Source organism: Xenopus laevis, chromosome 5L (assembly GCF_017654675.1).
Source record: "Xenopus laevis strain J_2021 chromosome 5L, Xenopus_laevis_v10.1, whole genome shotgun sequence".
NCBI classification, from domain to species: domain Eukaryota; kingdom Metazoa; phylum Chordata; class Amphibia; order Anura; family Pipidae; genus Xenopus; species Xenopus laevis.
The window spans coordinates 67,306,758-67,332,453 of NC_054379.1; positions in this window are offsets into that span (position 1 = coordinate 67,306,758).

Below are 25,696 nucleotides of genomic sequence, written 5' to 3' on the forward strand. Positions count from 1 at the left end.
CGTATTCGCTGAAAATAACATTACGTACACATTAATGCCTGGTTTACTAAACAGCGAAATGTGCAAAAGACAAAATTTACACAAGAATATTCGCAAAATGTTACCCCCACCTATGTAGTGGCATAAAAGTATTTTTTCGCCAGAAAATTCTCAAGGGGCAGGAAATATCCCATAATATTTTTTTTTTTACCCATCATTTTTTGCTGACAGGAGAGAGATCTGTAGCTATTGCTGGCAGGATGTTTTGGCTTCTGCTTCTATCTGGTGCAACAGCAGCAGTTTCAGCTCAGAGTTGTATTATTGGCAGCGGGCATCACAGTCCAAGGATTCGTCAGCCTCTACGCTTTTTTGGTTTCATTGTGATTGACTAGATTAAACTGTGCATTTCTATGAAGCAAAGAGATTGACTGGTATGATTTCTTGTTCATATGATTCTATTGGCAGAAGGGTTTATATGATGCATAAATGTTTGATTGGTGTTACTCTGGTAATGTTGTTGGATGGTATAATCATCAGTCAATAAAGTTTATGAGTTTTGAAGATGCATTTCTGGCCATAAATGTCACAGTAAAAATTGCCATAATAACCGCCATAAAACAAGACTATTTTATAGCATAAATATTTGCAAAAACTTAATTTATCGCCAGAAAATTTGCAACTGCTAAAATTACCACTAACATAAGCTGGCTCATTAACGTAGTTACAGCAAGTGATCGCAATGACTTCTGAGCGCATCGCTGTTTAGTAAATTTAGTCGCTGCGAATATTCTGGTGGAAAAATATTCTCAGCGATAACATGCGGAAATTAAAAGTCAGATTTACTGCACTTTAGTAAAAGGACCCCTTAGTATCCAGGGGTTTTACAAGCAATCCAGTAGTTTTTATAGATGTGTATGTAATGAGTAATCAGTGGGTCAGGGATAGTAATATGGATACAATTACAAGTGTCACAGAGCTCATTCTCTGCCCTGTTCCCTTAATTCTCACACCCTACATGTACGTGTATGCAGGTGTAAACGCAATACAATTTGGCCATTCTCTGTATCAACATTTTGCTAAGAATATTAATATAATAAGCTTTGCATTTTCTCAGTTGCTACATAGACATACAGACCTTTTAAAATGATCAAATGTATCTGGCAGTACTACTGCTTCAAGAAAGGAATTTGCATCTTTACAGCTCTCCCTGTAAACAATTATGAAGCCTCTTTCATCTCCAGGAGATTCCCTTATGTCCTTTTTTAAAGATCTACTGGTAAATAAGGCATAACATAGTTTTATTCATCACCCTTTTAACTTCCTCTTCTCCAAAGCAAGCAAAACATGGCTAGCCATTCTTCATAACTGAGACCTTCCATTCTGTTCACCTGCTGACTTGCTCTTCTTTGGACTGATTTTATGTTAATTTTTTAAGTACTGAGTATTTTAGTACTGAGTATTTTAAGTACTGAGACCAAAAATGCACTTCATGTTTTACATTGAGCCTTACTATAACTTTATAATTTTAATACAGGGCAATATCTTGCTGGCCCTTGCCTTGCCTGATATTTCTTGCTAAAGTTGATTTTATTTTACATAAGTAAAATGGGTTATTGCTCCACAGGGGATTCACCCAACTTAAAAATAACCTGCATATTTTAATTTCAAGTGTCTAACCGTACATCAATAATGTAATCATAGTAATGAAGGGGAAAACAAGGGGAATGGGGAATAAGGAAAATATATCCAGTATTGTAGACTTGTAAGCAGTAAAGTACACTTACCAATACTAACAGGGGGTCCAGGTTCTCAAGCCCAGACCTTCAGCTTGGGGAGGTAATATCAAACATATTCAATTCACTTGTAGGCTGCCACAGAAAACTGGACTTCACTCCAAAAATGTGATGCAAATAAAAATTATTTTATTACACAAAAAGGAACATCTCAGATGTTAATAACTTTTATTTGTATCACATTTTTGGAGTGAAGTCCAGTTTTTCTGTGCCAGCCTACAAGTGAATTGAATATGAATCAATAATGTAATCCATGTAACTCCCCAGATTGTATGTTCATATAACAGTAATGTTATACTATACGGTACCATTCACAGAAACTAGCTTGTGCTTGCACGATTTCATGGGCCTCCATCCCAATAACCACTGTTTTAAGCTCCAGTTGGCCCTAGGATCCATTTTCACATTTTATAAATCGTATTATAGCTCAGTTTTGGTCTGAGTTTTGACTCTTCTGAGACCTGTATTCTTGGCCTAGTTCAAAATATAGTTACAAGTAGATACCAAAGAGAGATAATTATTTTATAAAAACAACAATAGTACTTGCCTGAAGTTCTTCCAACCCACCCACATTGGAGGAAACTGGTAAACTCAGCCTTTCCTTATACTTTTGTTACTTAAAAAGAGTTTCCTAGAACAATTCAAGAGAATCTGGGGTTTATGGACCATCACTACCATCCCTGACCATGAACCAAACTGAGATCTGGATGTATATATATATATATATATATATATATATACCCTGATGTAGAGCACATTTAATGTAATCAATAGATTAGGGATTCAATACACACTTTATACACAATTCCTTGTCGGTGCTATCTTCGGATTATCATGTGACTCGACGCAAATGTAAGCCAAAATTGGAGAAAGAAGAAGATGCACTCAGGCGGTTAGATGCAGTGTACATAAAGTACCTCCAAACTTTTATTGGTGCGGAGTAAAAAAGATCTTTTGAATTTTCTAGGTTGCAAAAGGTCTGAATGTGAAAATACTCCACCTTTAACCTGTCTAGGTCCTGTAGAAGTCAGTGGCAGAGGTCCTATTTGCCATTTGAAGGTATTATTGCCTGCACTGGGTTTCGTACAATAATCCGAACAATTCTGACTTTTCAGGTGTAAAATACAAAAAATACCGCGACAATCCAAAAAAGTCTAGGCTTGGTTTATTTATAAATAAGGGCAAAATGTGGATTAATCAGACTTTTTTTTTATTGGGGTGCCTTCTTCTGTTTCAGACCTAACAGATGAGGTCATGATATGAAATAAGAAAATAGAAAGAAAACATAAAAGATGAAGAAAAAGAGAGAGTTTTTTAAAAATATTTTTTCTCTAATAATTCGTTTTTTGACGTTTCTCATTTCAAGATTTATTAAAATCCGCAAAAAACTACAATACAAAACTTTTCCAAGTAAAAGCTGTCAAGGTCCCATAAAACTCAGTGGGTCCAGCACTAATCCTATTGGACTTTTTTTTTTTTAGCCATTCAGGTTTTCGGCTTTTTTTCCACTAGTAATTATCCAAAAAAATCAAATTTTTAGAGATTGTAAATATATTTTTTTCTGCACTTTTTTCTATTCATACTTTTTCTATTTGGATCTTTTAATAACTTTCATGACATTCGTGATTTTAAAGAAGTAGAGTTTAATTGTTGCTTTAATAAGCTCTAACAACACTAAAATTCGACCTTCAATAAATGGGCATTTAAGGAAGTGAATTACTGTATGGATTAATACTTTTCCAAGCCCTTTTCCACTATTTCAGAATGAAAAGTGCCAACAACCATAAATTACGCAAAGTATCATAATGGGATGGTAGCTCCCTACAAGGTGGTCTGAACATTATGGGGCTAATGGATCATCTCCCCAAAGGAATGTTTCTTGACATTCTCTTATTGCGTCCCATTTATACAGTAGGTGTATTGTTAGGTTGCTTGTTACAGGCACTGATCACAAGTTAAGGAGGTCCGGGGGTTGTTTTTCCTTACCCTTGTGTAGGAGCTACTTAGTTAGGTGTAATATTAATACACATATTAAATGGCAATGCAATGCAGTCTATCCTTTCCGTGACACTAATGTTGCATGTTAATAGCTAGAAACTAGAAAACCCTGATTAAGCTGATGTACTCTGGCTGTGCCTTATTTCCTGAGAGTGAATACATCCTTTTAAAAAGGTACTATGTATGGATATGGTTATAGAAAATTTGCCTTCTTCAGCAATGGGCCATTATCATAAAAAGTAACTTATTTCAAGCTGTCTAAAATGGTTTATTCCAGATAAATGGTTTAAAAAGCAGTATAAAATAAAAGGCAAATTTATAAAGCTGGCCCTTCTTTATAATTTCATGGCATCTTGTTTAAATGATAAACTAGGGATGTGTGAAGCAAATATTTGGGATATAGCCAGGGAAAAAAAGTTTGTCTAACTTGTGAAATATGCCCTAAGGCAAAAAAAAGAAATGGAAAAAAATGAAACTGAAAAGCTAAACATTCTATCTATCCTGTGCTGCCCTCTGGTGTTAGAATGTGACGATCTAATTTGGAGTCTGGTTGAGTACCAGTAATTTATGGGGGTTATTTACTAAAGTCTTTTTTACCAAAAAAAAACAAATTTTTAGTGGATAAAATACTCAAATGTTTCGAGATTTATTATACAAGGATGTAAAAAGTCAGAATCTGAAAATCCTCCATTTCAAACCTGCCGAGATTGTATATGTCATTGGGAGAGGTCCCAATCCTATTTGTGAAATTTATGTGGTCTGTGCTGGAATTAGCCCAAAAATCTATTTCGGGCAAAAATCCAATTTTTTCGGAAAAAATCATGCGATTCGGGAAAAACTCAAAAAAAAAAATCGATTTGGGTTTTTACTCAATTTTTATAAAGTTTTTCCCTGATCCAATTAATTCTAGCTTTGTTAATAATAAATAATTAAGATATCATAAAAATTCTAATTTTGATAAATAACCCCCTAAATGTCAAATTGTTCTTTTATTGTCTTGTTATACATATTTGCATATATAAAGTATATATTTTTTTCTTCTGGCAGACTTGAAAAATTTTCAAAATGTGGCAACTGTGACAACTTTTATATGATGAGTAATTTATGTTCAAGAGCTTACTCTAATTTTGTGCTATGTATATAAATCAGTCCAATTATTCTACATTCTTGTGCAGGCTTACTGTATATTAGAATAATTATGTTGTGCAAATATGTTTATGGAACTTTTTGACTGGCATAAAATGCAGTTGACAGTCTTCCAGCTGTATAGCCCTGTTCTGGTTAACTAGTTATTGTGTACAATATTATTTTAGTTTTCTTTCAGTTTGCCTATAATGGAACCAGCTATATATACTAGATTATGAGCAGGGTCAAACTGATAACTAATCCACCACTACTGCAACTTCAAAATAAAATATGTTTCATATATTTTATAATATATATTTAATGAGACCCTAATGAACACAGATTCTAGTTAATTGATTAGATATATATAATGCGAGAAACATCCTTAAATTATTAATATGGCTTTTGCATATGGCTTTTACAAACGCATGCTGAGTGTGAAAATGCATATTTTGCATCTACATGAGTTTTTCTAAATGCAGCAAAGTGTGTTTTTGTGATTTACAAATATATCATTTTATTATATTGTCATTGGAATGTGTCAAGCTCTACAAAATGCAGCAAATTGCATCTAAAAAAAACATGATAAAATGTGATAAAATGTGAATGCAACACTGAAAGTTTCAAACAAGGAGAACATAAGGGATTCAATTACTAATTACGTATTTAGCTTTATTCAATGGGGCTGTACTCACACAGGCACATGTAGGCGATGAAAGCAGGTTGAGACGCAACATGCTGCATTTTTCCAGCGTTCGGTGCCTACACTCGCCTGTGTACAGCCCCATTGAAAAAAGCTAAATGCATCTATTCCTGCGCTCCCCTGCGGCTGAACGCAGAAAAACGGAACGCAGGGGAGTGCAGCTTCAACCGCTCGTCAGTAAGAGCCCTTAGTGCTAAGTGTCAGGTGAGATTCAATGTTGATAAATGTAAGGTTATGCACATAGTAATTAATAATATGCAAGTCACTTCTACTCGTAGGGGCAAATTTATGAAAGTGTGAAATTAGAGCTCAGAACAGAAAAACTCTCTATTCATTACTATGGGATTTTAAGAGGCAAATTTATCAAATAGTGAATTCTAACTTTTCAAACATTGATAAATATGCCTCTAAAAATCCAATAGGAACCAATAGAAAGTGGAGGAGTTTTCCTATGGTGAGCTCTAATTCCATACTTTGATAAATCAGCCCCTTAATGTGACTCAGTTAGGCAAGTCCTTGATGGAAAACAGAATAAGCGGAGCTTGTAGATAATGCTTAGCTGTAGCAAATTATGCCAAAGGGCCAACATCGTTCTGTGCTGTATTAAAATGAGTTTAGATTCATAGGAGGGTAGTGTTTCCTTTTAACTGATAAGGCCCCGTCTGGAATATGCCATGGAGTTGAGCTCTGCTGTCATCAAAAGGGATATTACTAAAGTAGAGAAATTAAGCAACTAAGTTGGAAAAAATATGGAGGGTCTCCGTTATGAGGCTGACCAATTTGGAACTGTTTACACTAGCTACACATTAGTGATAAAACTTTTAAAGGGGTTGGACAACTGAATTTGAACAACCCATATCATTAAAGCATTTTACCCTCAGGCAGGAGATCAACGACACCCCTGCCTGTGTGATGTGCAGAAAGGTAAAGGAACTATGATATAGAAGTTCCTCTCCTGCGTAATTGCATATCTTTGAGCCAGTTGACAACCGGGGTAAGGATGTCACATTACAATGTTTGAAAGAGGTGTGAACGAGGCTAAACAAGAAAAAACATTTTTGAACATAGAAGGGAACCTGCGACACCGCTTATTATCAACATACAATGCCTTTTGAATTCCTTACCCTGGTGGTTTCAAAACAATTCACACGTCCAGTAATGTACATTGGAAAATGAACACCTGCCTCAATGAGAATCATAGAACCTTTCTGAAAGAAAATTGAGAAAGTCCAGAAAGATTTATTTATTTACTATATAGTAGATTTATATCTGATACTGCATATCATGACAATCTTCATAGACATACATGATGGCAAAATTGTAGTTTGTTTCTTGTAATTGAACATACTAGGGGTCATTTATAAAGTTCGCACAGTGCATATTTATTCGCATGGTTGTATTGCCCATATTTTTTCCTAAACGCTAAAATATTGCACTGCTATGTCCGTCTTTCCGGTTTTTGCAAATTCGCATTGAGAATACATTTTTGCAAATGGCTCGCAAATAAGACAGGTGTTTGCGTGAGTGTGCCCACTGTGTGAGGTTGTTGTAGCATTGACAGTAACTTGACAGTTGTAGCGTTCACAGTAACTTAAAGGGATACTGTCATGGGGAAAAAAAATTTTTTCAAAATGAATCAGTTAATAGTGCTGCTCCAGCAGAATTCTGCACTGAAATCCATTTCTCAAAAGAGCAAATTTTATATTCAATTTTGAAATCTGACATGGGGCTAGACATATTGTCAATTTCCCAGCTGCCCCAAGTCATGTGACTTGTGCTCTGATAAACTTAAATCACTCTTTACTGCTGTACTGCAAATTGGAGTGATATCACCCCCCCTCCCTTTTCCCCCCCAGCAGCCAAACAAAAGAACAATGGGAAGGTAACCAGATAACAGCTCCCAAACACAATATAACAGCTGCCTGGTCGATCTAAGAACAGCACTCAATAGTAAAAACCCATGTCCCACTAAGACACATTCAGTTACATTGAGATGGAAAAATAGCAGCCTGCCAGAAAGCATTTCTCTCCTAAAGTGAAGGCACAAGTCACATGACCAGGGGCAGCTGGGAAATTGACAAAATGTCTAACCCCATGTCAGATTTCAAAATTGAATATAAAAAAATCTGTTTGCTCTTTTGAGAAATGGATTTCAGTGCAGAATTCTGCTGGAGCAGCACTATTAACTGGTTCTTTTTGAAAAAAAAATTTTTTCCCATGACAGTATCCCTTTAAATTCACAATTTGCAAAACTGTTTTGAGAATATTTTCTCCCCCACCAAAGTTGTGGCGTAATCCAAATGCAGAGCGTGCACATAAAATTTGCAATTTTTGCCATATTTAAAAATCTCTTATAGACATTCGCAGTGTGAAAATTAAAGTGCAATTCTGTTTGCACACTCTTATTCAGCTTTATAAATGTAACCATGTGTAGGGCAAATATATTCACTGTGCTAACCAATCTGCCCTGCGCAAAGTTTATAAATGAGCCCTACTATGGTAAAATGTATACCTTTGATTTTTTAGACATTGAAAGTGAATAGAGAATTAGGGGCTGTATAAAAACAGATTTTTTTTTATATGTTAAAAATGACTAGACTACCAGGAGATATTTAAAAACAATGGGGTATAGTTAACATAATTTATATATTGCTATCAGGGTCTAATATGAACTGTTGTGTCAAGATCTGCACTGATTAATAGTAACCATGCACCTAGTCCTCCCTGATAATAGTTAATGACTCATATAAAACAGTAATAAAAAAAAGTTTTCCCTGAGAATAAACAAATAAAACATCAAGGGAACAATCTGCGCCCATGAGAGTATTTTTAGGAGAGTCAAATATGTGGCAGAGCTGATAATTTTTTAATATGCCTTAATAAAATACTGCAAGCTATTCAATGTTCAATGTAACTTTCATTTTGAGGATTTTTGTTAATCCTTACTTTCTGTAATTACATTGCACAGGTAGGTAATAGTAATGTAGGAAATTTTGTTGAAGTTGAAGTAGAGTTCAATGACCACCTAGCATACGTATGCAACCTGAACATACCGTATGACTCAATTCAGCAGCTAACACACTATAATATAAGGCACATTATCACCCTATTTAGGAAATATGGCCTGTCATGTCTGAGCTGACCCTCACCCATCAAGCTGCAGCCATAAGAGGTCTCTCATCTGGCCCCAAAATAATATATACATTCTGTACAATTTGAATTTGAGTTAGACCCAGTGTAAATCTCGTTGTGGCTTATTGGTTAAACATTCACTAACAGCTCTTTTTATTTTGAGCAAAAGAAGACCAATCATGCATGTTGTTCACTCAGCATCTGTATAATATCCGTTATTAAAAGAGCTACAATTTACCGTCAGCTGGGAGGTAAGTACAAAACAACAAACATCTATAAATATAAACATCTCAACGTGTTAGTGAAGATGGCAAAACATTCATTTGACATTTGAATTTTCATCCAATCATACGCTGGAAAAGAAGCCTAAAACGGAAAACAAGGGCTTATATTGTCAGCACATGATCCTGTACACAGACTGTTAATCACAGCTTAATGCAAAAGGGATTTTCTGTAAAAAAAAAAAACTTTTAGGTGTGTCTCAGTTTGTTTTCATACAGCTGATACGTACATTAATGTGGGTGTTACAGATTCTGGTACATGATTTATTAGGCAGAACGGTGATGGGCCAAATAAAGGTAGATGATTCAGGCGGAAGTGACGTCATAGTATGCTGCGGGCAAGCACCACAAGGCAAATCTTCTCCTTTGTGAACTATCTGGTGACACCTGCGAAAGACTTACATGTATATGACCAAAAACAAATGTGAGTGAAATGTTTTTAATTTTTTTTAGCTTTTTAAGTAAAACAGTCTTAACTATGAAATCTCTGTACCCTTATGTTGGAGCCTAACAGTGGCCTGGGAAGATGGGAATGATACTGGTTACCTTTACTACAGGTGATAATTCTACTGCAATCTTGTAAGTAGGCATTTTAGCCAAAATTGGTGAAGGTTTTTGAAAGCACTTGACCTGATTATAAACAACACCTGAATAATAAGGTGAAAGGGAAACCCACTTCAGAACTTTTTTCCTAGCACAGAGTGCACCAAAAAGAACCAAAAATACTATACCATATATTTTTTTGTTTCTGTTTTCTACTTTCTCCATTTGCTTTAGGATCCAAAAACTTTTTATGTGACATTTTTTGTGCAGCTGGAGACTGAAAAGGAACAGCAGGAGAGAGCTATTCTGATGGATTTATTATTCCTAAGAGTTGTCATCATATTATTTTATTGCCAAATATAGGTAGAGTTGCATAACTGCATACCAAAAGGAATGGTTTATCTAGAGAATGTATTCCCCTATTAACAAGTTCTTAAAGTTTTTTGGTTTCATATGCCTTCTTTAAAATACAATGACCATGGTATATTCTTGGAATTCAGTTTCTGTATAAGTTAGATTCCTGATGAATAAATGTTTTCTATTTGTGTTAGAAATTAAGCAGGGGGATAAAAGTCTGAAGCTGCCCTATACTCTCCCATTCCATTAATTTGTTTCTTATTTAAATAAAAAAATAAGCTTATGATATACAGAAAAGCAATATATTGTAAAATATATTTGTCAGGATTACTGCAGGAGAGTCTAATTTTATCTAAAATATTATATTTTGGAATTATGCTTATGTGCTCTCTAGAATGCAAGGTAGCCAGGAAAACAGCACCTAGGAGGACAGAAAATGGGCTTACAGCTGGGGCACTCCAGCCATGAGTCACATTGAGAAGCAAAAAGCCACTCTTTTAAGAGCCAAAATTCTTATTTTTAAATCAGAATTTTGTCTTTTCTAGGGCAGAGAGTGCAATTGCTAATTGTTCATCCTCTCTGAGATAAACAATCATGGATGGAAAAATATGCAAGCTACTTATACCCTAAATGGTACTGTTCTAGACAAATCCATAATAGAGAATTTGTGGGAGGAGAGGGTCATTCTTCCACTTTACAAAGCACAGGTAAGGCTCCATCTAGAATATGCCATAAAGTTTTGGTCTTCAAAAAACTACAGGATAATATTGAATTAGAAAGAATTCAGTGAATTCAGTTCATTTTTCACAGACTCCGGTTGTATGACAGCTCCAGCAAAGTTCAAATAGCAATAAATGTAGGGCCATATTAACAGACAGTGTATTGGTTGGTCATATTTGGGTGGGGTTTGCCGGGAGTGAGTGAGTCCGATTTTGGGGGCAGCATTTTGAGAAGACGAGAGTGTGTTTTAGGTGGCTCATTGGAGTGGCCTTGCGTTCTTTCACAGGACAGAGTGGAATTAGTTGACAGGGCTCTCCTCCCAGGGCACCCAGGTGACCGGTGGGCTAGTTGTTGGGTCCCCCTATATTGCATTGTTTTAAGAAACAATGCAGTATTAGTGAGATTAACTACTACCCAGAATTGGTTTAAGGGAGTAAAGAGATGGCCAGAATGTGGGGTACAATGTTCTTCCTTTGAGGCATCATGGTGTTGGTTTGGCAGGACCTCTCCACCCCCATGCTGTATTATTTGAAGCAACAGGTTAATTTTCCCTTTCATTTTGCACAGAATGTGCTGTGCAGGTCCTGACTCGCAATCTGCGGATCATTTCAGTCACTTATTTTCAATTATTTGTCTGGTGGGGGGACTGTTTTGGGCCTCTTTGCACTTGAAATGCCAGGGCCTATTTTGAATCCCAGTCCCAGCCTGGTGGCAGGCTTAACTTCCTTGATTTTTTTATTTTCATCTCAGATTATATTCAGCTGATGAGTAAATACCATGATCCCCCAATAATAGAACACAGCCCCTGCACACAAAGGCAGGTCAATGATCTGCCCAAGAACCGCCCTCATCTTCCCAAAGTGCCACATCCAAAAGTTACCTTTGCCCACTCCCTGCAAGCCCAGCCCAAACATGACCCACCCACAGACCAAGGTCCAAATGAAACCCAGCAACTATACATACACACACACTCACAGTGACACCTCCATACCCTCACATAAATTATATATACCCATATCTATACTAACTATAGATTTTAGTATCACAATAGCCTTGGATATTATGTATGTCCAACAAATCATCCAAACCACTCTTAAAAGCATTAACAGAATCAGCCATCACAACAACGCCCAGCAGGGAATTCCACAACCTCACTGTCCTCACTGTGAAGAACCACCTATGCTGTTTTAAATGAAAGTTCTTTTCTTCTAGTCTGAAGGGGTGGCCTCTGGTGTGGTGATCCTCTTTATGGGAAAAAAGGTACCTTGCTATTTGTCTATAATGTCCTGTAATGTACTTGTAAAGTGTTTCCATGTCCCCTCCACAATAACGTAGCTAGGTGGTGTGAGGCCTGGGTGCAGACCATGCAGCCGGCAACGGAGGATTTTTTTTCGGTGGATTCACGTCCATGTGAACCGGCAGGCCTGAGGGGGTATGGATCACATCCCCTGCAACCCTGATAGTTCTGCCACTGCCCCTCGCAAGCGTCTTTTTTCCAGAGAAAATAACCCTAACCTTGACAGTCTACCATGATAATTTGTCTTCAATCACTCTCTCCAGCTCATTAATACCCCTCTTAAAGGAGAATTAAAGACTTGCAGCACTTGGGGGTGCCAAATTTTAGGCACCCCAAGTGATTGTATTGACTTACCTAAAACCCTGGGCCAGTGAGCCTATCAGTAGAAAACTGCACCAGGGTTATACCTGTGAGTACCATGGAGCGATCCATTTCCATCTTTTTCTTTCTTTAAATTTCCTGGGGCAAACGCATGCGCAGTTGAAAGAAATAGCCATCTTTTTAGTTGAAGTTCGGCTTTTCCTTCTACTGTGCATGCGCAGCCGAGGCAAAGAAGGAGGAAGACGGAAGAAGATAACTCTGTGGTGCTCACTGGTATAACCCCGGGCCGGTGCAGTTTTCTGCTGATAGGAGCACCGGCCCGGGGTTTCAGGTAAGTCAATACAATCACTTGGGGTACCTAATGTTTGGCAACCCCATGTGCACCAAGCCTTTCCTTCTCCTTTTAAAGTTTGTTGCAAGTTTTCCAATTTAGTCAACACACTCTGCAAATTGGTAGCATCCTGCATGGAACCTATAGTTCTGCATAATTTTGTATCATCAGCAAAAATAGAAACAGTACTTTCAGTGTCCTCCTCCAGGTCATTAATTAGCTGAAAAGCAAAGGACCAAGTACAGAGCCCTGCGGTACTCCACTAACAACACTGGTCCAATTAGAAATGTTCCATTTACCACCATTCTTTATGATCTACTGTATCTTTTAGTTAGTTCTCCATCCAGGTACAAATACTATGTTCTATGCCAGTGCTGTCCAACATCTTTGGTACTGAGGGCTGGAATTTTTCTGGCTTACGTGGTGGTGAGCTTGTTTAAAACCACACCCACTTTAAACCACACCCATGTTACCACTAAAACTTTTAAGACTATATCTATATTAATGTCAGTGGCACCCCCTCAGCTAAAATAAATCAACATATTTTTGTGAGAATATACTACTCTTACCTTGAAAAAAAACTACTGTAAAATGCTCAGAGGCCATATGATGTCTAAATATGCTGGTATGTATATCTATATGCAGAATCTTTCTGCGTGGCATATTTATTAAACTACTTCAGTAGCTGCTTGCTAAGAGAGCCTGCAGTTATTTAAGCTGAAGCAATGTTTCATATTTACAGTATCAAGTTAAATATTGCTAAAGCAGGACTTAATAATGTTCCCAGATTTTGCAGTTTTATAGCTAAAAAAGTGTATTTGTGATCCAGTGTGAAGGCTAGTTAGGGTGGTGTTTAGCATGAATTCTTGTAGCTTTCTATACTGAATTACTGATTTGTTATCCTGATTAGGGATGTAGCGAACGTCGGAAAAAAAGTTCGCGAACATATTCGCGAACTTGCGTCAAAAATGCGAACGGTTCGCGAACGTCGCGAACCCCATAGACTTCAATGGGAAGGCGAATTTTAAAAGCTAGAAAAGACATTTCTGGCCAGAAAAATGATTTTAAAGTTGTTTAAAGGGTGCAACGACCTGGACAGTGCCATGCCAGAGGGGGATCAAGGGCAAAAATGTTTCTAAAAAATCCATTGTTGACACAGCGCTGCGTTTTGTGCTGTAAAGGGCAGAAATCACACTACATTTCTAAACCTGTGTAATAAAATGCTTTAAAACGTCCGGCATCTACATGCCAATCAAGTCGTGTAAAAGTTACAGCCTGTTCACACGCAAAGACGAAACGCGGTGCTTACTGCAACGCAAAAAGACGCAAAGAGCTTTAATGAATGATACCGTCAAGTGAGCAAATAATAGTTTTTAATTACTAGTTGCTTGTCACCTCCAGGATGTTCGTCCTGTTGGTGGCAATATTTCTGTAGTGGTGTGTTTAGCAGTCACCGTGCTTGTGCGCACGTGCACGGTCAGGCAGAGGTAATTCAATGTACAGTGAAGTGAACCAAAAAACACTGATTCTGCAGTGTGGGCCCAGTTTTGGTCTACTTTATTGATCACCTGCGGTGACCATAAAAGATGCGATTTTGCCACTGTTGCAGAACCCTGAAAAATTAGGCATGTGTACTTTCCTGAAAAATTATGTTTTTTTTGTCGCAGCCACTGAACCAGAAGTCCAGAAACAATATGCCATATAAATGCTGAAAATATTAATTTTTTTTTGTGGCAGCCACTGCAGCACAGAGGCCAGAAAAAATATGCCATATAAATGCAAACAATATTAATTTTTTTTTGTCGCAGCCACTGCAGCACAGAGGCCAGAAAAAATATGCCATATAAATGCAAACAATATTAATTTTTTTTTGGTCGCAGCCACTGCAGCACAGAGGCCAGGAAAAATATGCCATATAAATGCTAACAATATAAAAAATTTTTGTCGCAGCCACTGAAGCACAGAGGCCAGAAAAAATATGCCATATAAATGCTGAAAATATTCAATTTTTTTGGTCGCAGCCACTGAAGCACAGAGGCCAGAAAAAATATGCCATATAAATGCTGAAAATATTCTGTTTTTTTTAGTCGCAGCCACTGAAGCACAGAGGCCAGAAAAAATATGCCATATAAATGCTTAAAATATTCTGTTTTTTTTGGTCGCAGCCACTGCAGCACAGAGGCCAGAAAAAATATGCCATATAAATGCTGAAAATATTCTGTTTTTTTTAGTCGCAGCCACTGAAGCACAGAGGCCAGAAAAAATATGCCATATAAATGCTGAAAATATTCATTTTTTTGTCACAGCCACTGAAGCACAGAGGCCAGAAAAAATATGCCATATAAATGCTGAAAATATTCATTTATTTTTGTCGCAGCCACTGAAGCACAGAGGCCAGAAAAAATATGCCATATAAATGCTGAAAATATTCAATTTTTTTGGTCGCAGCCACTGAAGCACAGAGGCCAGGAAAAATATGCCATATAAATGCTGAAAATATTCTGTTTTTTTTAGTCGCAGCCACTGAAGCACAGAGGCCAGAAAAAATATGCCATATAAATGCTGAAAATATTCAATTTTTTTGGTCGCAGCCACTGAAGCACAGAGGCCAGGAAAAATATGCCATATAAATGCTGAAAATATTCTGTTTTTTTTAGTCGCAGCCACTGAAGCACAGAGGCCAGAAAAAATATGCCATATAAATGCTGAAAATATTCATTTTTTTGTCACAGCCACTGAAGCACAGAGGCCAGAAAAAATATGCCATATAAATGCTGAAAATATTCTGTTTTTTTGGTCGCAGCCACTGAAGCACAGAGGCCAGAAAAAATATGCCATATAAATGCTGAAAATATTCTGTTTTTTTTGGTCGCAGCCACTGAAGCACAGAGGCCAGAAAAACTCAGGATTTACCTGGATTCAAATTAAACCAGTAGGGTTTGCACCCTAGTTTGTAACGGTGGTGGAGGGAGGAGGACGCTAAAGGACAGCTGTATGTGGAGTCATGAGGCGTGCAGAGAAGGACAGCTGCATGGGGAGTCAGAATCAGAAACTCAGAACAAGTCTTCCGGCGTGCAGTAACCCTCCGAGATCCACCCCTCATTCATTTTAATAAAGGTCAGGTAATCCACACTTTTGTGACCTAGGCGAGTTCTCTTCTCAGTTACTATCCCTCCTGCTGCACTGAAGGTCCTTTCTGAGAGGACACTTGAGGCGGGGCAAGACAAGAGGTTCATGGCAAATTGTGACAGCTCTGGCCACAGATCAAGCCTGCGCACCCAGTAGTCCAGGGGTTCATCGCTCCTCAGAGTGTCGATATCTGCAGTTAATGCCAGGTAGTCCGCTACCTGCCGGTCGAGGCGTTCTTTGAGGGTGGATCCCGAAGGGTTCTGCCGCTGCCTTGGGCTGAAAAACATTTGCATGTCTGACGTTACAGAGTGGCCAAAGTGCTTTGTCCTTGCAGGTGCGCTCGTGGCAGGATTACTGGCACCTCTGCCCCTGGAATGTTGATGAGTTCCTGAAGTGACATCACCCTTAAAAGCATTGTACAACATGTTTTGCAGGCTGGTTTGGAAATGCAGCATCCTTTCAGACTTGTGGTATGTTGGTAACATTTCTGCCACTTTATGCTTGTACCGAGGGTCTAGTAGAGTCGCGACCCAGTACAGGTCCTTCTCCTTAAGCCTCTTAATACGGGGGTCCTTCAACAGGCATGACAGCATGAAAGACCCCATTCTCACAAGGTTGGATGCAGAGGTATCCATCTCCGCTTCCTCGTTATCAAGGACTGCATCATCCACGGTCTCCTCCCCCCAGCCACGTACAAGACCAGGGGTCCCCAAAAGGTCACCACCAGCCCCCTGGGAAGCCTGCTCCTGTTGGTCCTCCTCCTCCACAAAGCCACCTTCCTCCTCTGACTCCACTTCTGACACCTCTCCCTGCGTTGCAGCAGGTGCCTGGGTTCGTTCTGGTGATTCCGACCAGAAATCGTGCGCTTCCTGCTCCTCGTCACGCTGGTCTACAGCCTCATCTGTCACTCGTCGCACGGCACGCTCCAGGAAGAAAGCAAAGGGTATTAGGTCGCTGATGGTGCCTTCGGTGCGACTGACCATATTTGTAACCTCTTCAAAAGGGCGCATGAGCCTGCAGGCATCGCGCATAAGCACCCAGTAACGGGGGAAAAAAATCCCCAGCTCTGCAGATCCAGTCCTACCACCCAGTTCAAACAGGTATTCGTTGACGGCTCTTTGTTGTTGCAGCAGACGTTCCAACATGAGGAGCGTTGAATTCCAGCGAGTCTGGCTGTCGCAAATCAAACGCCTGACTGGCATGTTGTACCGCTGCTGAATGTCAGCAAGGCGTGCCATGGCTGTATAGGAACGTCTGAAATGGGCCGACACCTTCCTGGACTGCCTGAGAACGTCCTGGAATCCTGGGTACTTTGAGACAAAACGTTGTACTATTAAATTCAGAACATGTGCCATGCAGGGCACATGTGTTAAATTGCCCAGTCTCAGTGCTGCCAACAGATTGCTTCCATTGTCACACACCACTTTTCCGATCTTCAGTTGGTGTGGGGTCAGCCACCGATCGGCCTGTGACTGCAGAGATGACAGGAGTACAGATCCGGTATGGTTTTTGCTTTCCAGGCACGTCATCCCCAAGACAGCATGACAACGGCGTACCTGGCACGTCGAATAGCCTAGGGGGAGCTGGGGGTGCACAGGTGTGGAGGAGGAGGAGGACCCAGCAGCAGAGGACGAAGAAGAGGAAGAAGACGAGGTAGAGAGCGAAGGAGGAGTAGAGGTGGTGGCAGAACCGCGTGCAATCCGTGGCGGTGACACCAACTCCACTGTCGTTGTTGAGCCACACATTTCCTGCTTCCCAGCCATGACCAAGTTCACCCAGTGGGCAGTGTAGGTGACATACCTGCCCTGACCATGCTTGGAGGACCATGCGTCAGTAGTCATATGGACCTTTGGCCCAACACTAAGTGACAGAGATGCGGTGACTTGGCTCTGCACATGGTGGTACAGGTGTGGTATTCCCTTTTTTGAAAAAAAATTGCGGCTGGGTACCTTCCACTGCGGTGTCCCAATTGCTACAAATTTGCGGAAGGCCTCAGAGTCCACCAGCTGGTATGGTAAAAGCTGGCGGGCTAAGAGTGCAGACAAGCCAGCTGTCAGACGCCGGGCAAGGGGGTGACTCGCAGACATTGGCTTCTTACGCTCAAACATGGCCCTCACAGAAACTTGGCTGGGGGCAGATGACTGGGAATGGGAACTGGTGGTCAAGGTGGAAGGTGGAGTGGAGGGTGGTTCAGACGGGTCAAGGACAGCAGAGGTAGAGCAGTAAGATGCTGGACCAGAAGGAGGGTGGCTTTTAGTTTGCCTGTTGCCTTTGAGGTGTTGCTCCCAAAGTGCTTTGTGCTTGCCGTTCATGTGCCTTCGCATAGAAGTTGTACCTATGTGGCTGTTGGGCTTCCCAAGACTCAGTTTCTGACTGCACTCATTGCAAATTACAACGCTTTTGTCAGAGGCACACACATTAAAAAAATCCCACACTGCTGACCTTTTTGAGGCTGGCAATCTGGGGGTAAAAGTAGAAGTCGGCGGCGTTGGCAGCAATGGCGGGTGCGTTGGCCGGCTGACCACAGGTGCCGATACATGTTGTTGCCCTACTGTTCCCTGCGAGCTGTCCTCCCTGCTTCTTCTAAGTCTTATTCTCCTCCTGCCTCTCTGACTCTCCGTCTCTCCATCTGAACTATCCTCCTCTTGCTCTCTTCTACTGGGCACCCACAAAACATCAATCTCCTCCTCATCATTCTCCTCAGATGCATCAATTTCTTCTAACAGCTCACAGAAGGAAGCAGCAGCGGGGACCTCCTCGTCATCACTCATTATGTCCATCTCTGTTGTGTTCTCTGCCAGAATTAAATCTGGTGTAACGTCCTCATCTCCTTCATCTTCTTCTGCCAATAATGGTTGCGCATCACTCAGTTCAAGAAACTCATGTGAAAATAACTCCTCTGACTCCAGTGAAGAAGGGGCGCCGGTGGTGGAGGAAGTGTTACGTGGGGTGCCCATAGCAGTGGAGGATGAGGATGTTGTGGTAAAGTTAGAAACGGTAGAGGATGGGGTGTGCTGTGTAAGCCAGTCAACTACCTCTTCAGCATTTTGGGAGTTCAGGGTCATTGCCTTTTTAAAACTGGGCAATTTCCTAGGGCCACAGGATAGCATAGCAGCACGGCCCCTAGTGCCTCTGCGTGGCGGCCTGCCTTTGCCTGGCATTATTTTTAAAACAAAAACAACAACAACTCAGGTGGTGTTTCTGGAGACGGTATTATTATTGATATTTAGACAGAATGTGAACAAGCTCACAGAGCTAGATGGGAGTTGTTTGAAAATGAAGAAGAAGAAGAACACACTGGGCAAACAAGGCCTACAAGGTCAACGTATACACTACTACAGCAGTGGATACGGAATATATTATTGCTGCCTGAAAAACGTCACTCGGGTGGTGTTTCTAGAGACGGTATTATTATTGATATTTAGACAAAATGTGAACAAGCTCACACAGCTAAGTGGCAGTGGTTTGAAAATGAAGAAGAAGAAGAACACACTGGGCAAACAAGGCCTACAAGGTCAACGTATACACTACTACAGCAGTGGATACGGAATATATTATTGCTGCCTGAAAAACGTCACTCGGGTGGTGTTTCTAGAGACGGTATTATTATTGATATTTAGACAAAATGTGAACAAGCTCACACAGCTAAGTGGCAGTGGTTTGAAAATGAAGAAGAAGAAGAACACACTGGGCAAACAAGGCCTACAAGGTCAACGTATACACTACTACAGCAGTGGATACGGAATATATTATTGCTGCCTGAAAAACGTCACTCGGGTGGTGTTTCTAGAGACGGTATTATTATTGATATTTAGACAGAATGTGAACAAGCTCACACAGCTAGATGGGAGTTGTTTGAAAATGAAGAAGAAGAAGAACACACTGGGCAAACAAGGCCTACAAGGTCAACGTATACACTACTACAGCAGTGGATACGGAATATATTATTGCTGCCTGAAAAACGTCACTCGGGTGGTGTTTCTAGAGACGGTATTATTATTGATATTTAGACAAAATGTGAACAAGCTCACAGAGCTAGATGGGAGTTGTTTGAAAATGAAGATGAAGAACACACTGGGCAAACAAGGCCTACAAGGTCAACGTATACACTACTACAGCAGTGGATACGGAATATATTATTGCTGCCTGAAAAACGTCACTCGGGTGGTGTTTCTGGAGACGGTATTATTATTGATATTTAGACAGAATGTGAACAAGCTCACACAGCTAAGTGGCAGTGGTTTTGAAAATGAAGAACACACTGGGCAAATAATGCCTACAAGGTCAACGTATACACTACAGCAGTGGTGGATACGGAATATATTATTGCTGCTTGAAAAACGTCACTCAGGTGGTGTTTCTGGAGACGGTATTATTATTGATATTTAGACAGAATGTGAACAAGCTCACACAGCTAAGTGGCAGTGGTTTGAAAATGAAGAATACACTGGGCAAATAATGCCTACAAGGTCAACATATACACTACAGCAGTGGTGGATACGGAATATATTATTGCTGCTTGAAAAACGTCACTCAGGTGGTGTTTCTGGAGACGGTATTATTATTGATATTTAGACAGAATGTGAACAAGCTCACACAGCTAAGTGGCAGTGGTTTGAAAATGAAGAACACACTGGGCAAATAATGCCTACAAGGTCAACGTATACACTACAGCAGTGGTGGATACGGAATATATTATTGCTGCTTGAAAAACGTCACTCAGGTGGTGTTTCTGGAGACGGTATTATTATTGATATTTAGACAGAATGTGAACAAGCTCACACAGCTAGATGGCCACTGGGCAAATAATGCCTGCAAGTGCACTACTATTGGTGCACTACTATGAAGAACAGCAAACAGCACTGGACACCTTAAAGAACAGTAAGATAAGTAAAATAAAAAAAAAATTATATGTATATTAAAAAAAAAAATATTCTCGGGTTGGTGCTGCTGAACTACTAGGAGCAGCACAGTAGCACACCAGTCCCACTCCCCAACACTGCTAGACTAATAGCACTTGGCTGTTAAAGTAGCAAAGTAAAACAACAAAAAGAAAATAAAAGCAGTCCTTACAAGGACTATTGGGTTATTACAGCAGTCAGCAGATGAGATCAGAAGAGATCAGTGCCCACAGCAGGCAGCTACATACAGAGCACTGCAGTAGAAGGTAGATTACTAGCCAGCAAAGCTACCCTAAAATGTCCCTCAAATCCCTGCAGACTTCTGTCCCTCCAATACAGAGCAGTATCAAGTAGATTACTAGCCAGCAAACTTACTATCAACTGTCCCTCAAATCAGTGAAATCACTAGCAGCTCTCTCCCTACACTAGCTCTTCCAAGCACACACAGGCAGAATGAAATAACGCTGCAGGGCTTCAGTTTATATATGGAAGGGGAGTGGTCCAGGGGGTGTGGGGGTGGTCCAGGAGGGAGAGCTTCCTGATTGGCTGCCATGTATCTGCTGGTCTGGGGTGAGAGGTCAAAAAAAAGCGCCAGGTAAGGCGAACATAAAATGGCGAACGTCGCGCGACGTTCGCGAACTTGCGGCGGACGCGAACAGCCGATGTTCGCGCGAACAAGTTCGCCGGCGAACAGTCCGCGACATCCCTAATCCTGATTGTTTTGGAGCTGTAGCAGAATGAGTGATACAATAATACTTTTATACAGGTATATGGGTACATATGCCCTTTTTATCTCATATGGATGTGAGGTAAAAGGGCCAAGCAAATAAATGTTTGGCTACAAGGGGCTTGAACCCAAAGAGTCTACAAACCACTAGTATTAAGCCTTTTTGGACACTAAAAATACACAGAGTTGTGAAAGTTCATTATTATATTAGCTGCACAGCAGATAACAGCATGTACCCATGAGAATCTACAAATAAAAGAATAAAGCCTTTTGGGACATCATTTAAGATCTGTCTGACACATAGAATTTACAAAGGCCCACTATGCAGTGGTACATAAACAAACCAAATAACGTGAACAATATGCCAGAATCATAACCCGAGTCTGTGTTTAAGCGCAAAGCCCACCTTATAGATATAGGACCTTCAGTACATTAAATACATTCTTGATATCTTGGGTAGTAATGCCCATATATAAAGGAACCACTTTTAGGCATACTGTTTCAACAATGATTGTGTCACGATCGGCACCCTCAACCAGAACTAGTGCCAAGCTCCCTGGTCTCGGCTTCACCAGTAGTGTGACCGCCTTTGGCTTCGGGAGGAGCCCTCAGCATAATCAGATGCCACCTGGACTTTTCGAGAGGAGCAAGACGAGGAGTTCTGGCAAGCAAAGGGGCACAACAGTTGTTAAAGTCAGTTAGGCCGAAGGTCGTGGTACAACAACGTAAAACAGATTAGTGGCCGGGTCGAGGCAGGCAGGTAGCTAGAATCGTCAGGCAGGCACGGGTCAAACCGGGTAATCAATCAGATGGGATGAGGCAGAATCGGAGTCAAATAACAGGCAGAGATCAAACCAGAATGTCAAACAGGAGGGTTAAGCAGAATCAAGGTCGGTTTCAGGCAAAGGTCAGGTTCCAGAGATCAGAGTAGTCAAACAGCCAGGCAGGGGTCAAAACAGATAATCAGAATCAAGTTCAAACAGAATAGCAACAGCTAACAGCACCAGAAACAAATCCTATCACGGGCAATCACTAAAGCAAAAATGTCCCTTTAAATGCTATTTGAATTTCGCGCCATTGCGCGCTGACGTAATCACGCGGCACGCACTAGGAACCCAGCCAGGAAGGAGCATGATGGCGCGGCGGGCATCCCCGCCGCACCACCACTAGACCACCAGGGTGAGGATTCGTTACAGATTGATCTAGGTCAATTAAATTGTCTTATAACCCTCAGATTTGCCTTGAAATTAAGCAGTTCTTTCACTTGTAGACATGTAGACCTGTAGCAAAAGCGCATGCGCCTATAAATTAAGGAAGTGCACGCGGCGCGCACTAGGAACCCAGCAATGAAGGAGCATGATGGCACGGCGAGCGTCCCTGCCGCACCATCACTAGACCACCAGGGTGAGGATTCGTTACATTACCCCCCTCTCCAGGGGGGCCACTGGACCCCCAGGCTTCTCAGGAAACTTAGCATGGAATTGCCTCCTGAGGAGGTCAGCCTTGATGTCATCAACTGAGACCCATGAGTTCTCCTCAGGACCGAAGCCCTTCCACCTAGTAAGATATTGTAGCTTACCTCGCACAAGGCGGGAATCGAGGAACTCTTGGATCTCATATTCAGGCTGACCTTCAACCAACACTGGGGGAGGAACAGACAAATGACGAACATTAGAAACGTGGAAGGAATTAGAAATTTTAAAATTAGCGGGTAATTGAAGACGTACAGAGGATGGATTGATTATTGCAATGATGGGGTATGGACCAATGAATCTGGGACCCAATTTGGGGGAGGGAACCTTCAGCTTGATGTTCTTTGAAGACAACCATACAAAGTCCCCCACCTTGTACTGAGGTGCTTCCCTACGGGATTTGTCAGCAGCTCTTTTCTGAGCAAGGGAAGCTGCGGACAAGGAATTGTGCACCTAAGACCAAATTTCAGAAAATTTAAGAACAGAGGAATTGGCAGAGGGTACAGGGGAATTAGAGCCAGAAAAAGAAAATGCTTTGGGATGCAACCCATTGACAATAAAGAAAGGAGACTCTCCTGAGGAGGAATGGGTAGCATTATTGTATGCAAATTCTGCCCAGGGTAACAGTTCGGACCATGTAGATTGATTATCGGACACATAGCACCTAAGATATTGTTCAAGGGACTGGTTTACCCTTTCGGTTTGACCATTCGTTTGGGGGTGATAGGCAGAGGAAAAAGACAATTCAGTTCCAACCAGAGAACAGAAAGCACACCAAAATTTTGAAACAAACTGAACCCCACTGTCAGAAACAATATTTTCAGGAAAACCATGAAATTTAAAAACATGAGTAATGAATAAGTCAGCCAGGGTTTTAGCAGAAGGGAGATGTGGAAGAGGAATAAAGTGAGCCATTTTACTGATCCTATCGACCACCACCCAAATCACAGTCTTACCCTGAGAAGGGGGCAACTCAACAATAAAATCCATGGAAATGTGGGACCAAGGTTTCTCTGGGATGGGTAAGGGATTTAACAGACCCTGGGACAGATGATGAGATGACTTAGACCCTGACAGATTGGACAGGAGTTGAAAAAAGTTTTGATATCCTGTTTGAGAGAAGGCCTACAAACATGACGGGACAATAGAGAAACAGTCTTAGCAACCCCTGGGTGTCCCGCCATTTTAGAATCATGAACCTCCTTCAAAACCTGCTCCCTAAGCTCCTCAGGAACAAACCATTTCCCAGGGGGAGTATCAGTAGGAGCAGATGTTTGTAAAGGAAGTAACAGGGAGGAAAGGTCAGATTCTAAAGTGGCCAAAATTAATTCTTTGGGGATGATGGGAGTACACTCACTAGAGTCGGAGGGAATAGATTCAAAACTCCTAGAGAGTGCATCCGCCTTGGTATTTTTGGAACCAGTCCTGAAAGTTAAAGAAAAATTAAACCTTGAGAAGAATAAGGCCCACCTGGCTTGCCTAGAATTCAGGCGTTTAGCGGACTCAATATAAAGTACATTTTTATGGTCTGTATAGACCGTCACCACATGTTTTGCACCCTCTAAAAGATGCTGCCATTCCTCAAAGGACAATTTGACAGCCAACAATTCCCTGTTACCTATGTCGTAATTTACCTCTGCAGGTAAAAACTTGTTAGAGAAAAAGGCACAGGGATGCATTTTGTTGGTTATCGGGTGCCTTTGAGAAAGGACTGCCCCCTCTCCCACCTCAGAAGCATCAACCTCCACAATGAAGGGAAGAGCAGAATTAGGGTGTAGAAGAATAGGGGCAGAACTGAACTCCCTTTTGAGGGTTTCAAAAGCTTGTAAGGCTTCACAAACATGATTACGATGTGCACTTAGATTGGAAGAGAAAATAAGAATATCGTCAAGATAGACCACTACGAATACCCCCAGCAGCTCTCGATCTCGAAAGATGTCATTGATAAATTCTTGAAAAACTGCGGGGCGATATTTGTAGTGGCCGTCCCTGGTGTTAAATGCCGTTATCCACTCATCCCCCTCTCTAATACGAATGAGATTGTAAGCACCTCTAAGATCAAGCTTGGTATAGACTTGGGCACCTTTAACCTGGTCAAATAGCTCAGAAATTAGAGGAAGGGGGTAGAGGTTCTTAATGGTGATTTTATTTAAACCCCAGTAGTTTATACCGTCTTTCTTACCCACAAAGAAAAACCCAGCACCGGCAGGAGAATTAGAGGGCCGGATGAAACCTCTCTCAAGGTTTTCTTTGATATAATCCCTCATTGCTTGGGCTTCAGGTAAAGAAAGATGGTAAGTACGACCACGAAGAGGAGAGGAACCTGGAACTAGGTCAATGGGACAGTCATACTGTCTATGTGGGGGTAAGATTTCTGCAGCTTTCTTAGAAAAGACGTCGGCATATGCCGAATGGGCTGCAGGTAAACCCTCTAGTGAGGTAGTTGCTATTATTGGAGGAATACAGACGCCCCCACAATTTGAACCCCACTGAGAAATCACCCCCGTAACCAAATCAATATGGCGATTATGAACCTGGAGCCAGGGTAACCCCAAAATAAGAGGAGAAGAGGTCCCTTCAATAAGAAAAAGGGCTATCTCCTCGCAGTGAGAATTGTTAATACACAATGATAGGAAGACAGTTTTTTTGTTAACAATACCTGACCCTAGGGGTCTTTTGTCTACCGCTACAATTCTCATGGGGGTACACAGAGAGACCAAAGGAATGCTATGTTTGGCTGCGTAAGCGGCATCCAAAAAATTACCCTCCGCCCCATAGTCCAAAAAAGCGGACAAATTCACAGAACCCATAGACCAGGACAATTTAACTGGTAACAAAACCTTTGAGGCAAATTGGGGAGAGGAAACGCCTGCACCCAAATGGAGCT